Below are 13,077 nucleotides of genomic sequence, written 5' to 3'. Positions count from 1 at the left end.
TGTAACATGCAGTGGTCACATACAGTGCTCAGCGTAAATGAGTACATCCCCTCCGAAAAGAAATATTTTAAACAATATCTCAATGCACACAAAAACAATTTCCAAACTGTTGACAAGACTGAGTTTAATATAACATATGTTTAATTTATAACATGAAAGTAAGGTTAAAAATATAACTTAGAGAACAAAAGTTTCAGTTTTACTCAAATTAGGGTGATGCAAAAATGCGTGCACCCCGGTGAAAGTCTCTGGAGCAAAGCTAAATTTTAGACTACAAATGTCTAATTTAACAATAATCAGCTACGGGTGAGTCTAATTATTGATTAAACAGGTGTCCAGCAGACAGTTGACTATGAAAGGGTGCAGAAAACCCCTTCCCATTTCATGTTGTTAGCAATGGCACCACATGGAAGAGAAATGGCTCAAGACCTGAGAGAGAAAATAATTTCTTTACACTGCAAAGGTGAAGGCTGCTCCCAATAGCCTATAGACCTCACCCTATGCCCTACACTGTGCAGTATGTCTGCACAGAAGGTCACTTCTGTTTTTGCACTATCTGGTCAATTTCCTTAACACCCATATTTACTCCAACAAAAACTGCTGTTAATTTTGCACTACATCATGTAAATATGTATATATGTCTATTTCTTCCCTTTTTAATTGTATTGCTTATTTTTGCTATTGTTCCTGTTACTGTAATATGTTTATGTTTTTGTAATATTATGTCGTTGCTGTGACAAACAAATTTCCCCGTCTGCAGGACATGAAAGGATTTCTGATTCTGATTCTGATTCTGAAGATCAGCAAAGCTTTACCTACTAGTCAGAGTACCGTAGCACAGGGGTACTCAAATACAAGTCTTAAAGGGCCACAAAGATTTTTTTCAATGAATCAAAGGTCCATGTATTGAGGTCGGTCAGTCCACATGCAATAATACTGTAATTTTCAAAACAAAATGTCCTTTTCATTCAAAACAACAAAATGCAAACTAAAATAAAATGTCATTTTCATTTTAACATAAATTTAAAAAATATAGTTGAATATTTCCTCTTTTTGTTTGCCTTCAAACATTGTGTCCATCACTTCAGTCATGCATTATATTATTTCATTGTGTCATACATAAGAATAGACAAGAATACTGCTTGCAGGTTGATATGACAATTTCCGTGCATTTCTTTGTGTTGTGCTTATCTCTGAATTTTGAGGAAATGTCTCTTCAAAATTCCTATGCTTCGTCTCATAATGCCATTTCAAATTGGAAATCTTCATCACAGCTTCTCCTGGCATATTGTAACACCCCTTGTGGACTGTGGCACAATGACTCTGTTGGTGTTGGTGTCATTGTGGTACATGAATGTGTTTGTAAATAAGATGATATGTAAGATGGTAGTGGATTAATTCACGTCTTTTGCTCTGTGATTAATGGTGTTGAGTTTTAACAAGGATGATAAAAATGTTGGCACCGTGAGTGAAAGAGTGTTTGCCAGGAGAAACTCAAAATTTATTTGTGTGAAAATTCATGGTGATTATAATTAAATTGTGTTACTTGGAGTAAGCACAAGTATATCGTAGTATTGTTACTTCAGATAATTAGGTTTTCTCCAGGTTGCAGGGACAGTGAATGTAATTACAAAGTTGCTACCTCACTGAGTTGCAGATTTTCACTGTCCTTTTTCTTATAGCAGTTTGCTTGCAACATTTTCAATCCCTTACAACCGGCAAAATGAGAATATGTGAACTCCTCCAAAAATGAGAGTGAAAGTTAAAAGTTGCGCTCACAGCAGTGAGTGACCCAGCAGTCTGTGTATCGTTTGCTTGGAGACAAGTCCCGGTGTACACGTGCTGACCCAACCAAAACACATAGTGAAGGAATAACAGTTTGGGGGCCACAAACAGGAGGCCTGCAGGCCAGATGCGGCCCAGGGCCACCTATTGAGGACCGCTGCTGTAGCAAAAGTGGTACAGAAACTTCAAAAAGATGGAACTGCAACCATCTCACAGAGATGTCCAGGTCGCTAACACCTCGACAGGAGTGTCCTCTGATAAGAGGGGGGCGAAGAAAATTGGCATGCAAGTTCACCAACCTGGGGTGACTATTTCCAATGACATAATACGGCGTACACTGCAGAGGAATGGCATGCATGGGTGGCGTCACCAACACAGGCCCAGGCACAAAAAAGTCTGCCTAGAGTTTGCCAGGGCCCATGCTGACAATGAAGACTACTGGGACTCTATACTTTGGAGTGATTAGAGTTTATAGAGGACCATTCCAAATAAAAAAAGATCAGAGAGTGTCAACATGACTTTTGTAAGAAAGTCTTTGTCAGTGGGGAAAAAATCAAAAGAAGCTGGCTGACGTACTCAAACAGAAATGATAGCTTGCACTGCTTCTGCTGTTAAAAGTTTTCTACAAAAGAATACAGACATAATAAGGAAGGACTAAAGGACTGGAAAAAATGCTGTTGGAGGTTGTTTGCAAAGTGGCTGACAATAGATAAGCGAGAGATGGCATTTGCTGAGGCTGAGAGATGGTATGTTTGTGCAATGCCTTATTTATATTGTATTTTTATCATTTGTTTCTTTCTTCAGTTTTTATTTCATGTGATATTTTTTATTTAAAAGAATTAAAATCTTCAATACATACATGCAGTTTCTGTGTGAGTGTATGAAAATTGATTGTGAAACTGGGACCCTCTTCCTACATTCATATCTGTCAAGCACTTAAAGAAGAAGAATCAGAGCAAAAATCATCCAATGCATGCCTGAGGACATCTCGTTCTTGTGAGCTCACAAACTGAAGAAAGTTTGTCATCAGGTCACTGTGCACTGCCCCATATAGCATTTCCTCAAGAAAAGGAGGGGCAAGTTTGAATGGCAAGTACTGGCAATCTTGAAAACCTTTCAGAAGAATTCTCCCGATTGCTTTCCATGTAGCAGCACAGAAATCATGCCTGAGAAAAGGCACTTTGAAAGTTGATAAAACTCTGCCCAGAAGCTACTGCACACATCTCTGATTACATCAGACCCGCTACCCTTCTCTACTGAGTTGTGAGGAAGTAGACGTCTGACTTTCAGTGTTTTGTTAAAGATCTCAGAGTCAGAAAATGCCTCTATCATTTCACTGAAGAAGTTTGAGCGGTGCAAGATCAAAACTGTTTCAGGCAAAATATTAAGAGGACTTTGAGGTAACTCATCAGGTTGATAGATCAGTGTGTCACTGAGGGAGTGTTCTTGCTTCTTGACTTGAGCTTGCAGGGTTTTCTGTGGCTACTGAAGAATCTGTGAGGACTTCTTCATTAACAATGAACACCTCTGGAAGGGAGTCATGGGGCTCATCTGTTGAATCCTGCCGATAATTTCTGTCCACTGATTGTTCATCATCAGGCTCAGAGACATAATCAGCACAGCCATGGTCATCATCAACATGAGGCTCTTCACTTAGCACTGATTTTGGCTGAGTTGATATGTAGAAGCGCAGAAGTGGGAGTTTAACAGTGTTGTATATCTTTTCAATGGAGACATCTTTGGGAAAAAGATTTTGCTTGGAATCCCAAACATCAAATTCAAAATCAGACTCATGACCTTTGCTGGATTCTCCATCTGGAAAAAATAGTGACTTTCCTTGTTTTAGTATCTCTTCAAATCCTGCCTGAATGTTAACTAAGATCTTTCTTGTTCCCCCACCTTTGCTTTGCTTTGTTCTGTTATTTTGCCATCAGTGTGAACCCATCCTATTTCAGTATTTCTTGTCGCTGTTTTTGCTCTAGCTTTTTTGGTTTTGTTGGAGGTTTCTGGCTCCTCCCCTGTGTGGTTTTCCTTTCTAAGTTTGAGCTTCTGCCTTAGCTTTTCAAAAAGTCCCTGCTTTTGCTTCGATGACTGTTTGACACTTGCAAAAGCTGAACAAAGCAATCCTGTCTCCATATGATGGAAGATAATTTGCCAGTTGAGCATCTTCCATTAGCAGGATGACTTCTCTGTCAATCTGTAAATAGGGAAGACATGTGTCTGTTAACTTAAGATGTAAGATGACAACAAAGTGGAGGAGAAGAGGAGGAGGAACAATAGCCATGTATTAAAAATGTCTCCTAAACATTCTGTTAAATCCAAATCATTTCCAGGCCTGGACAATTATTTCCTAATTTCATTACTTTTACAGGAATTTCATGACCATGGGAACCCTGTTTTATGTGAAAGTAAAAACAAAATGACTGAAGAAAAAGTCGAAAAAGAAACATCATTGTATAAGTTAAGTAGAACAGGTATTAGAACTATCACTTTTGTGCTCTATATGAGGTAGATGGTTTTGCCGAAAGTATACAGTCGATAAACAAGCAGTGATGTGCAGTCAGTTAAAAAAAAAAAACATATCTGCAGCAAAGCTGGTAGTTCAAAAAAAATATTCAACAATTGCACTGAAAACTGTCTGCTTCTGGAGAATGACTTAAAAATATAAACAATACAATTAGCCTTCATAACAACACCTACATGATAAGAGCTATTAAAGAAGGTATACACTGAAAATGAAAAAAGGAGGATGAGAAGACATGCATAAGAATATTTAACATGCATTCTATCAAATATCTTGGTTACTAATTATGGGCAAAAAAATTTAATTCTGAAGATCCCTCTCAGGGTTGTACAAGAAAACTAGGAAACTAACTAGCCTAATTAACCAGTTCATCTTGTGCTCATAGCAGTACCTTTTGCTCTTCAATCCAATTGATTGTTTCCTCTGAGGCACCTCGACCTCTCAGGAAAGTCACAATTTCCGACAGTTTCTCTGCCATCATGGATCTGTGGAGTAGAATAAACAATGGGACAGCTTCATTTAATTAAACTCAAGAGTCACACACAAGAAGAAATAGAAGGATAAGAAGGAAAGAACTACAAAAAATGAATGCGCAGATATGTCATGTATAAGAATTATGAAGACTCCCTGTAAAATAATTACAAAGGTTTAATTTTAATATGAAAAATCAGATAACATGGACATTATTTTTTGATTATTTGATGACAAATGAAGACAAATGTCTTCCCCTTGTCCTTAAGTGGTCTTAAATCAACGCCAGACCACCTCCTAGTTTTGTGAAAGAAGCGGTACACAAGACAAAACTAGAGCGTCATTGTAAAATGGAATGAGATGCATTAATTGTTTTATCTCAATTATCTTGTTTTCATAATTGTTGGAAACAAATTGAAATGAAAAATGATATTTGATCAATTGTACAGCCTTACTTTGTGATGCGTTTATGATTTTTAAAGATGCAGCAAAATAAATAGCGGTCAAAACTGTTTTCCCTGTTCCGGTTGGAAACACCTGACGAGCCCCCAAAGGTTCCTACACTATATAGGCTGACGCGCCAATCACAGTCAGACCGTGACACACACGTTAACGTTAGCCTTATTCCGAGTTACGTTAAGTAACGTTACTGTTATGTAACGTGCAGGAATGGCAAATCAAAATTCACATACAGGCCTACTGTGGGTCATGGACCGGATCATTTGGACAAACAGTAACAATGTAGACCACAACACCAGTTAATGTCTCACATCGTATCTGTTGTAACGTTAATTATGTTAGGCTATATGGTACATGACAGGATGTTGTATGACTTTGCTAGCGTTAAGAAAGTTTGAAATATTAGCTCATGTAGCATCACATAACGTAACCAACCTGTCAGCCTGTTAAAGCAGCGACTGCTACGCTGAGGCTGCTATTTGGTTAAGCTGGTCACGTCAGATCTTGATAACGTTAACTCTATCGAAGCTTTTTTCTGATTTAAACGACCTTTTTTCCCTTTTTCCTGTTATTACATTATTCTCGTAACATTACGACATGTTTCTCGTAATGTTACGACTTTTTATCTCATATTATTATGACTTTATTCTCATAATATTGACTTTATTCTCGTAATGTTACGACTTTATTCTCGTAATATTATGACTTTATTCTCGTAATGTTACGACTTTATTCTCGTAGACCTAATATTATGACTTTATTCTCGTAATATTATTACTTTATTCTCGTAATTTATAAGAGAAAAAAAATCCCTTAGTCTGGCCCTAATACTCCGTCATATTTGGGTGCCTGCACATGTAATAACTTCAATGAACAGTCAGGGCCTTGCTAGCCATTTGGGTGCCCTAAGCACAAATGCTTTGTAGTGCCCCCCCCCCCCCCCCCCCCCCCTCCCGGCCACACCCCCTCCCCCGGGAATGAACATGAACAAATTTATCAGTGCAATTTGCTTTAATTTCAAAACAACTTGTCAATAAGTACTTTTCAATTAACACAGACGCCAAACATGAAGTTTAAAAAGATTAAAATTATTAAATAATTAAATTCCACCAACATTATTCTACTATTCTAAACAAAGATATGCAATGACTGTAGACTGAACTGGACATAGTAAACACAGAACAAATTAGTCAAGTATATACCCTTGTAAGTAATAATGTGCAAATTTCTTAGGAAAAGAAAATATACATAAGTACAAATAATTGCACAATAGGATTTACTCAATCTAGGAACTTTAAATAAGTGGGGGCACATATGTCTCTCCAGTGTCACTTGCCGATGGCCTCTCAGTGACAGGACTCACTACTCTTTCAGAAGCGGTAGCTGTGTGTGTAGTTGTATCTGTACCTGAACTGGTAGTTGATGGTTGTTGGTCAGGGCTGGGAGCTGTTGCAAAATCTACAGACCAGCTGGTTGACGGTTGATGCGGGCTCGATCTGCTGGTTGACGGCTGCTCTAGATCTTCCTCCTGGCCTTGAGCTCCTCCTTGGACAAATTTAAGCATTGACCCTGCATTCAGAAATACAAGAAAAAATATTCAGGGATTGTGTTGAAAAAGTTTTAAACCACAGTACAAAACATTTTGCATTAGGTTTATGTAGGCCTACATGTAAATCACTGGCATTTTTAAAAATTCAAAACTCAAATTTACATTTATGAAGGTTTCATAAGGAACAATAATTTTGCACATAATTAATAACTCTATATGAATATGAAGGAGAAATCTATAACTTTAAGATTGATTCTTCTCATATTACAGTTTCACCAACAGATGTCGCCCTTGGCCTATGAACCTGTAAGTTTTCCCTATTTACAGGAGTATCTGAAGATGGACTTTTCATTTCAGAAATCTCCAATTTACCGGGTTTTCGAAAGTCACCGAAATGCAGTATCATGCAAAGTAAACTTGGCGAATAGGGTAGCGATACTTGACTGCACCTCTGACTGTAGCAAGCCCAGGTTAATCAGAAAAAGCATAGCAACCTTGCTAGCGATTTGAGGACGGATTGCTAGTCGTATGATCTACCGAATGCTAACGTTAACGGAACAGTCGACTGGCCATGATGAATTGCTTTCAATAATCCATATTCATTCCCACAACGTAAACTAGCTAGCAAGCATCAATAATTTCCAACATCAATCATTTGCAACACTTAACACAGTCTGAACATGGCTAGTAGGAGCTATCGTTACAAAGTTTGTTGACGGTAGCAATATTAGCTGGCATGAGCACAGACATGCTTGCAAAGGCTACAAAATCAACATTTTTTGTTTAAAACATTGTCTTACCTGCAAGCGCCGCATTAGCATCATCTCGCTTTCGCTTCTTCTTTCTTTTCTCCGCTCCCGACTCCTGATGCCTTTTCGAGGCCATGTTAAAACAGCTGTCAAACTTAACTGAGGTTGAGGCATAATCGAACAGACCACTGGGACGTGGGGGAGGGGGGGCACCAAGAGGAGACAGGGGAGAGGGCAGCAAGATTCACCGTTTTCTCCAGCAAATTGTCATAAATGTTGCTTTTGTACTGCTTTATACATGTTAACATGCTTCATTTAATATTTATTTATAGTTACTAGTACCTAGACAATCATGGTGATTTTTCACAAGCCTGATTTTTTGGTGCCCCCCCAGGCACTTGGTGCCCTACGCGCTGTGCGTAATGTGCGTGTGCGGAGCTACGGCGCTGGGAACAGTTAAGAGTAACAGAACACAATTTGTTTGTGGAAAAGGTTAAAATGATAATTTACGATGGCTTCACTTCCACCGGAATAACATCCTAGCTGGCATCAGACAATCTGGCTCTATTGAGGCTTGTAAATATAAACTCAGAATGTACATCGTTGACTTTAACTTTAATTAATCCTTAGCATCAATTGCAAGCTTCTTTAGTGGGTCATCGTTTGTTTTGTTTGTTTTCTGTTCCCTCAAGCTGCAAGCTGTGTCCCTTTCTCACTGTCCTCTTTTTATAGCTTCCTCCTCCTCCTCCTCCTCCTTTTCCTCCTCTCTTTTCATTCAGGCTTCTTTCTGATGGACCACAGGCCCCTGGGAACAGCTCTCTCTCCCAGCCCCTGCTGCCTTACATATCGACGGATGTGGATCTTCATACCCTGGGCTTTGCTGGATCATTGCTCTCCTCTATTTTACAGTCGCCTTACTATCTGTACTTCTGTAAAATGTGATGCCCCTTCATTCTGATCTTTTCTTTTTTACTGTTAATTATCTTGTGTGGCCTGCACTCTTCCAGGCCACCATGGTGGAGAGGAGGTTGTGTACCACTTGACGAGCACCACTCGACGTGGCCTCTGCTTGCTCAGTCATCCTCCTGGATACATACTTTTCATATATGTTTCAATATGTATATTCTGTCAAAACTAATTGTAAATTGTGATTTTGTTGTTCTGTTCTGCACATGCAACATCTACTGCATGTCTTTCTGTTCCGGGAGAGAGATCCCTCCACTGTGGATCTTCCTGTGATTTCTTCTATCCTTTTTCTCCCCTGTTATTTTTCCTCAAGTTTTTCCTCACTCAAATTAGGGGTTTTGAATACAAACTAATCTGCTTCTCAAGGGCTGTGTACAGTCGCTAGGTTTTAATCAAAACTAACTAAATATTCCATTACTCAAGCACCAGGTATAAAACAGCTGATAATCATGCTGTTTGGGGTGCGCAGATAGTCAAGTGGTTAAGAGCGCATGCCACATAGACAGCAGACCCCTGTTTGAATCCTGGCCGGAGGACCTTGGCTGCATGTCACACCCCCATCTTTCTCCCATTTACTGTCAATCTACTGTTGAAAATAAAGGTGCCTGAAAAGAATCATTAGGGAGAAAAATCATGCTGTATGATCACCATCTAGATATGACACACCTGCTAAGTGAATGGATTATCTTTGCATAGAACAAATGATCACTGACATGGATTTTAACAAATGTGTTCTCAAAATCTGAGAGAAAATTATTTTATGTGCATTAAAACAGTCTTAAATAAAGGTGTGATGCTTGTTATTATGCATTTTTAAACCATGTTTCTTTTCATGCGAAGCACTGGTGAATCTGTAGAACAGCCTCTGAAGCTGTGAGCTGCTCTTTCTCATGTGGTATCCAGACACAGACACAGACCTTGATTATATGTGGAACAATTTATTCAACAAATACACACATGTTGATTGATGTCAGAAAATAGAAATAGACTGTCATTCATCTACTGGATGCTAATGACCTGATCCTAACCATAATTTAAACTAAATTTATATTTTAGACTAAAATGTTACATTATAGGGTCTAGCGTTTTGGTCCCCATGAAACTGTCAGACCCAGCACCATGAGTGGAGTCATGAGTGGGGTTTCATTGTTGCACACTCTAAATGCTTGTTGTCTAACAAAGACTGACTAGTGAATGGTCTCAAACAGCCACCATGAAACTGATGACAGAAAGCGTCATACTTGTCTTATGATATGCTCATTGCCCAGCATCATCACACCTGTGTGCCAGCAGTTTCATGTTTGACGCTGGGAGGCGTACAGCCTGTTAACACATGGCTGTTTCCAGGTCACTGCTAATCCCCTCCAATCTTCTTTTCTCCTCATTAGCCATCTTACCTACTCCTTTCCCTGCTGCGCTCACAGTGAAGCCTCTGACTAATTCTGTAGAAATCTAATTTTACATGCCACAGTTTGAACCTAAGTTTGGTACATCAATTTCCTCTTCTTCTTCTTCTATTCTATGGTGGTTTGACATGACAGGCAAAACAGACATTTGATTGAGAGACAAAAGATGAAGCTGGTCGAAGAATATATACAGTTGGTTTTAAGAAGAGCCAAGAATGGATCATCTCCACGAGCAAAATCCTCTGTGTGCACAAAGAAGTTGTGCATGTCAATGTGATTTGACCATTTCTGCAGCAATAGTTTGTCTGTATGTGAAGGAGTCTGAGAAGATGAGATAACCTGGTGGGAGACAGACTGTGGACGCAGACGTTGGATGATTTATCAACAAAATATCAAGACGGAAAAACAAGGACAACAACAGGATACCCAGGTACATCTGTAAAGCAATGCAAATTGTTTTCATCCATTGAAACAAACATTTCCCTTGTTAAAAATACTTACATAATGTGTCAATACCGCACCACAGATTATTTTCAATTGTAATTCATCTTACATTCTGCGGAGAGACAAACCTGCAGGATTATTTGATGACAATACATGTTTTGTTATGCATTACTAATATATGCACAACCAGAAGTGGCCTTAACCTTTACTATTCTTATGAAAGGAGTACTCCTCTAATTTTATTTCCACTGTTAGAAAGTTGAATAGCTTGCAAAAGACAGACAGACAGACAGACAGACAGACAGACAGATAGACAGATAGATAGATAGATAGCTAGATAGCTAGATAGCTAGATAGATAGATAGATAGATAGATAGATAGATAGATTAATCCCAGAGGGGAAATTAGGTCATCATAGCAGCAGGTACATTCAAATACAAATATACAAGGGCAGATATAGAAACGATAAGAAACAAAGTACTATATACAATAAAATGCTTAAATAGTTATAAAATAAAATGACATACTGAGGTAAATAATAAAATGCTGAGGTATAGTGAAGTAAAGTGGAACATAAAGTGGCAAAAGAATAAGGTGCATTGATAATAATTCAATACCACAGAGGCTGAGCTATCCTGACATTTAGTCATAGGACCCTTCTCTTCCCAGAATTCAGTTGAATTCATTTTTCATTAGACCCATCCACACCTATCTCCAGTATGTGATAACACTTTTTGAGACATTGCTGTGCCATCATCCAGATTTTTTTCTCAGACTTGTCAAAGCTCTTCCAGAGCCACTGAAGACATTTAACAACTCATGTTACTGATTGAGATTCAAATCACCAGTCTTTTTAGGTTCAGGTCAGGAACTCACTGTCACCCACTATGTAGCATTGCCATTCAGTAGCAATTCAGTGCTCAAATGCACTGCAGTACATACAAAAGTAAATCAATATCAGAGTTCTTAATGAAAGAAACTGGACTTGCTTGAAGGTCTTGAAGATGTTCTCTCACCCAAAAGTCAATCAATTTGCCATCAAGACCATTCAGAGTGTAATAGTGAGGTGACATCCTGCACAAACTTGAAAAATTACTGCAACTTTACTCAGCAATCCGACCACTATCAGTGATTCAGCACTCAAACCAGATGTGTGAAGCACACACCATAATTTCTCAAATATGTAATTCTTATGAGATAAGATATGTGGCCTTTCTTTCTTTCTAAGCAAGGATACTTTTTTAAAAGGTCAACAGAAATACCAACACTCCACAACCCTCATACAGTACCAGCCATACAAACATTAATTTCTGCAAAGTCTCAGGCAGGGGATGGCTGGGATATTCATAAATAAAAGCAACTCTAAATTTAAGATTAATTAAAATTAAAATTAAAATGAAGTGCAGCTCTGTACTCCAGCACATTGGATGATGGGAAACAACTGATGTTTTCATCACAGAACATTCATAGTGTTTTTTAGCCTGTGTGAGACAAGGTCCCGCAATTTTTGAAAAACAAAATGTTTTGGACAAGTTAAAATACACTTCAGGGGTGACATCATTATCATGTGGTTGAAAACCTGTCCTCATTTTCCATCGTTTGCATTCCATGAGAACAAGTGGATCTAGAGCGACTATGTGAAAAACTAAGACTAAGTTTTATCTCATTTGTATTCATTTCAAAGCCAATGTGTCAAAGCATCACTGTTCATTATTGAACTTAGAAATAGGAGTTTGACAAAATGACCTTAACTCGAATTCTACTTACTTTTTCAGGATTTTAAATCCCATCTGATAGTCGTCATCTCCTGATGGAAACCTGCAGTTCTGAGCTCTGCTCAACTCTGAGAGATAAAAAAAATTCTATAGAATAAATATAATAAAAGCTTCAAACTGCTGCATTATTTCAAATGCTATCTATGTATGCAGGCGGACACTCTGACACTCTGAGAGCTGCTAATTTACAGCAGCGGCTCTACAATGTTTAAGAAAGGGGTTTGTCGGGCGTTGAAGGAGACGACGTCACTAATGAGACTACTGTCTGTATAGTCTTTATAATGAGGTATTTTAGGTCTCATTGGTTTGATCACAGAATGAGACTTTATTGACTTGGAACGTCAAGGTCCAATAGGGGAAACAGGGAGGGGTGGGAGTTCAGCTCATTCTCACATTAATGGGCTTTCATTTTTGGAGTCACTGCAGTGAAGTAGTATGAGTAGAAGGTGTTAAGTAGGTTGTGCTTGGGTTCTAAGGAAGTCTTAACGGCCCTTCTCTTCAGATGGCTGTGATGTGTGTAGCTGTCCTGTAGGTGGAGGCTGACGCCTGTTGGACCTGCAGATGGGAGGAGGCTCCTCTTGGGCTTTGTTGTTATAGTAATGGCTCGATCCTAACCCTCGGTCAGCGTTTTCCATCACCGGTCACGTTTTTTTCTGTACAGTTTTCATCGATGCAAAGACAGATGGGCAGAAGGCGGAATTTCCTTCTTGGCGTTAAAAGAAGAAGAGGAGGGAAGGAAAAAACCCACATAATGTAAGAGAACTGTCTCACATTTCCTACACCATTTAGTCCTTTAAGATTGGCTGAAAAACGCCTCTGCTATGTTTGACTTCGTCCTATTGCATAACCTGAAAATGACTTCTGAGCACCATAAAGGTGAAGCCACAGGATCACTGTTTGAATACTGGACTATAATCTGTTGTAGTACTGTTAGCAGCAGGTTTGAGCC

General features: G+C 38.8%; 1 protein-coding gene across 2 annotated transcripts in view; it reads left to right on the top strand.

The window, feature by feature from the left end:
* Nucleotides 1-12,604: 12,604 nt before the first annotated feature.
* The window catches only part of sema4ab (sema domain, immunoglobulin domain (Ig), transmembrane domain (TM) and short cytoplasmic domain, (semaphorin) 4Ab), a 52,449-nt gene continuing 51,976 nt past the window's right edge, over nt 12,605-13,077 (top strand). Inside the window, exon 1 of one of the 2 annotated variants that reach the window (XM_037092522.1) lies at nt 12,605-12,881. The gene's annotated coding sequence lies outside the window, so the exon portion shown is untranslated. The remainder of the gene's footprint in view (nt 12,882-13,077) is intronic. The other variant, XM_037092523.1, reaches the window with a different exon arrangement.

Source organism: Acanthopagrus latus, chromosome 3, assembly GCF_904848185.1.
Source record: "Acanthopagrus latus isolate v.2019 chromosome 3, fAcaLat1.1, whole genome shotgun sequence".
NCBI classification, from domain to species: domain Eukaryota; kingdom Metazoa; phylum Chordata; class Actinopteri; order Spariformes; family Sparidae; genus Acanthopagrus; species Acanthopagrus latus.
The sequence above is the reverse complement of the archived record's forward strand: the minus strand, read 5'-3'. Positions and strand labels throughout refer to the sequence as shown.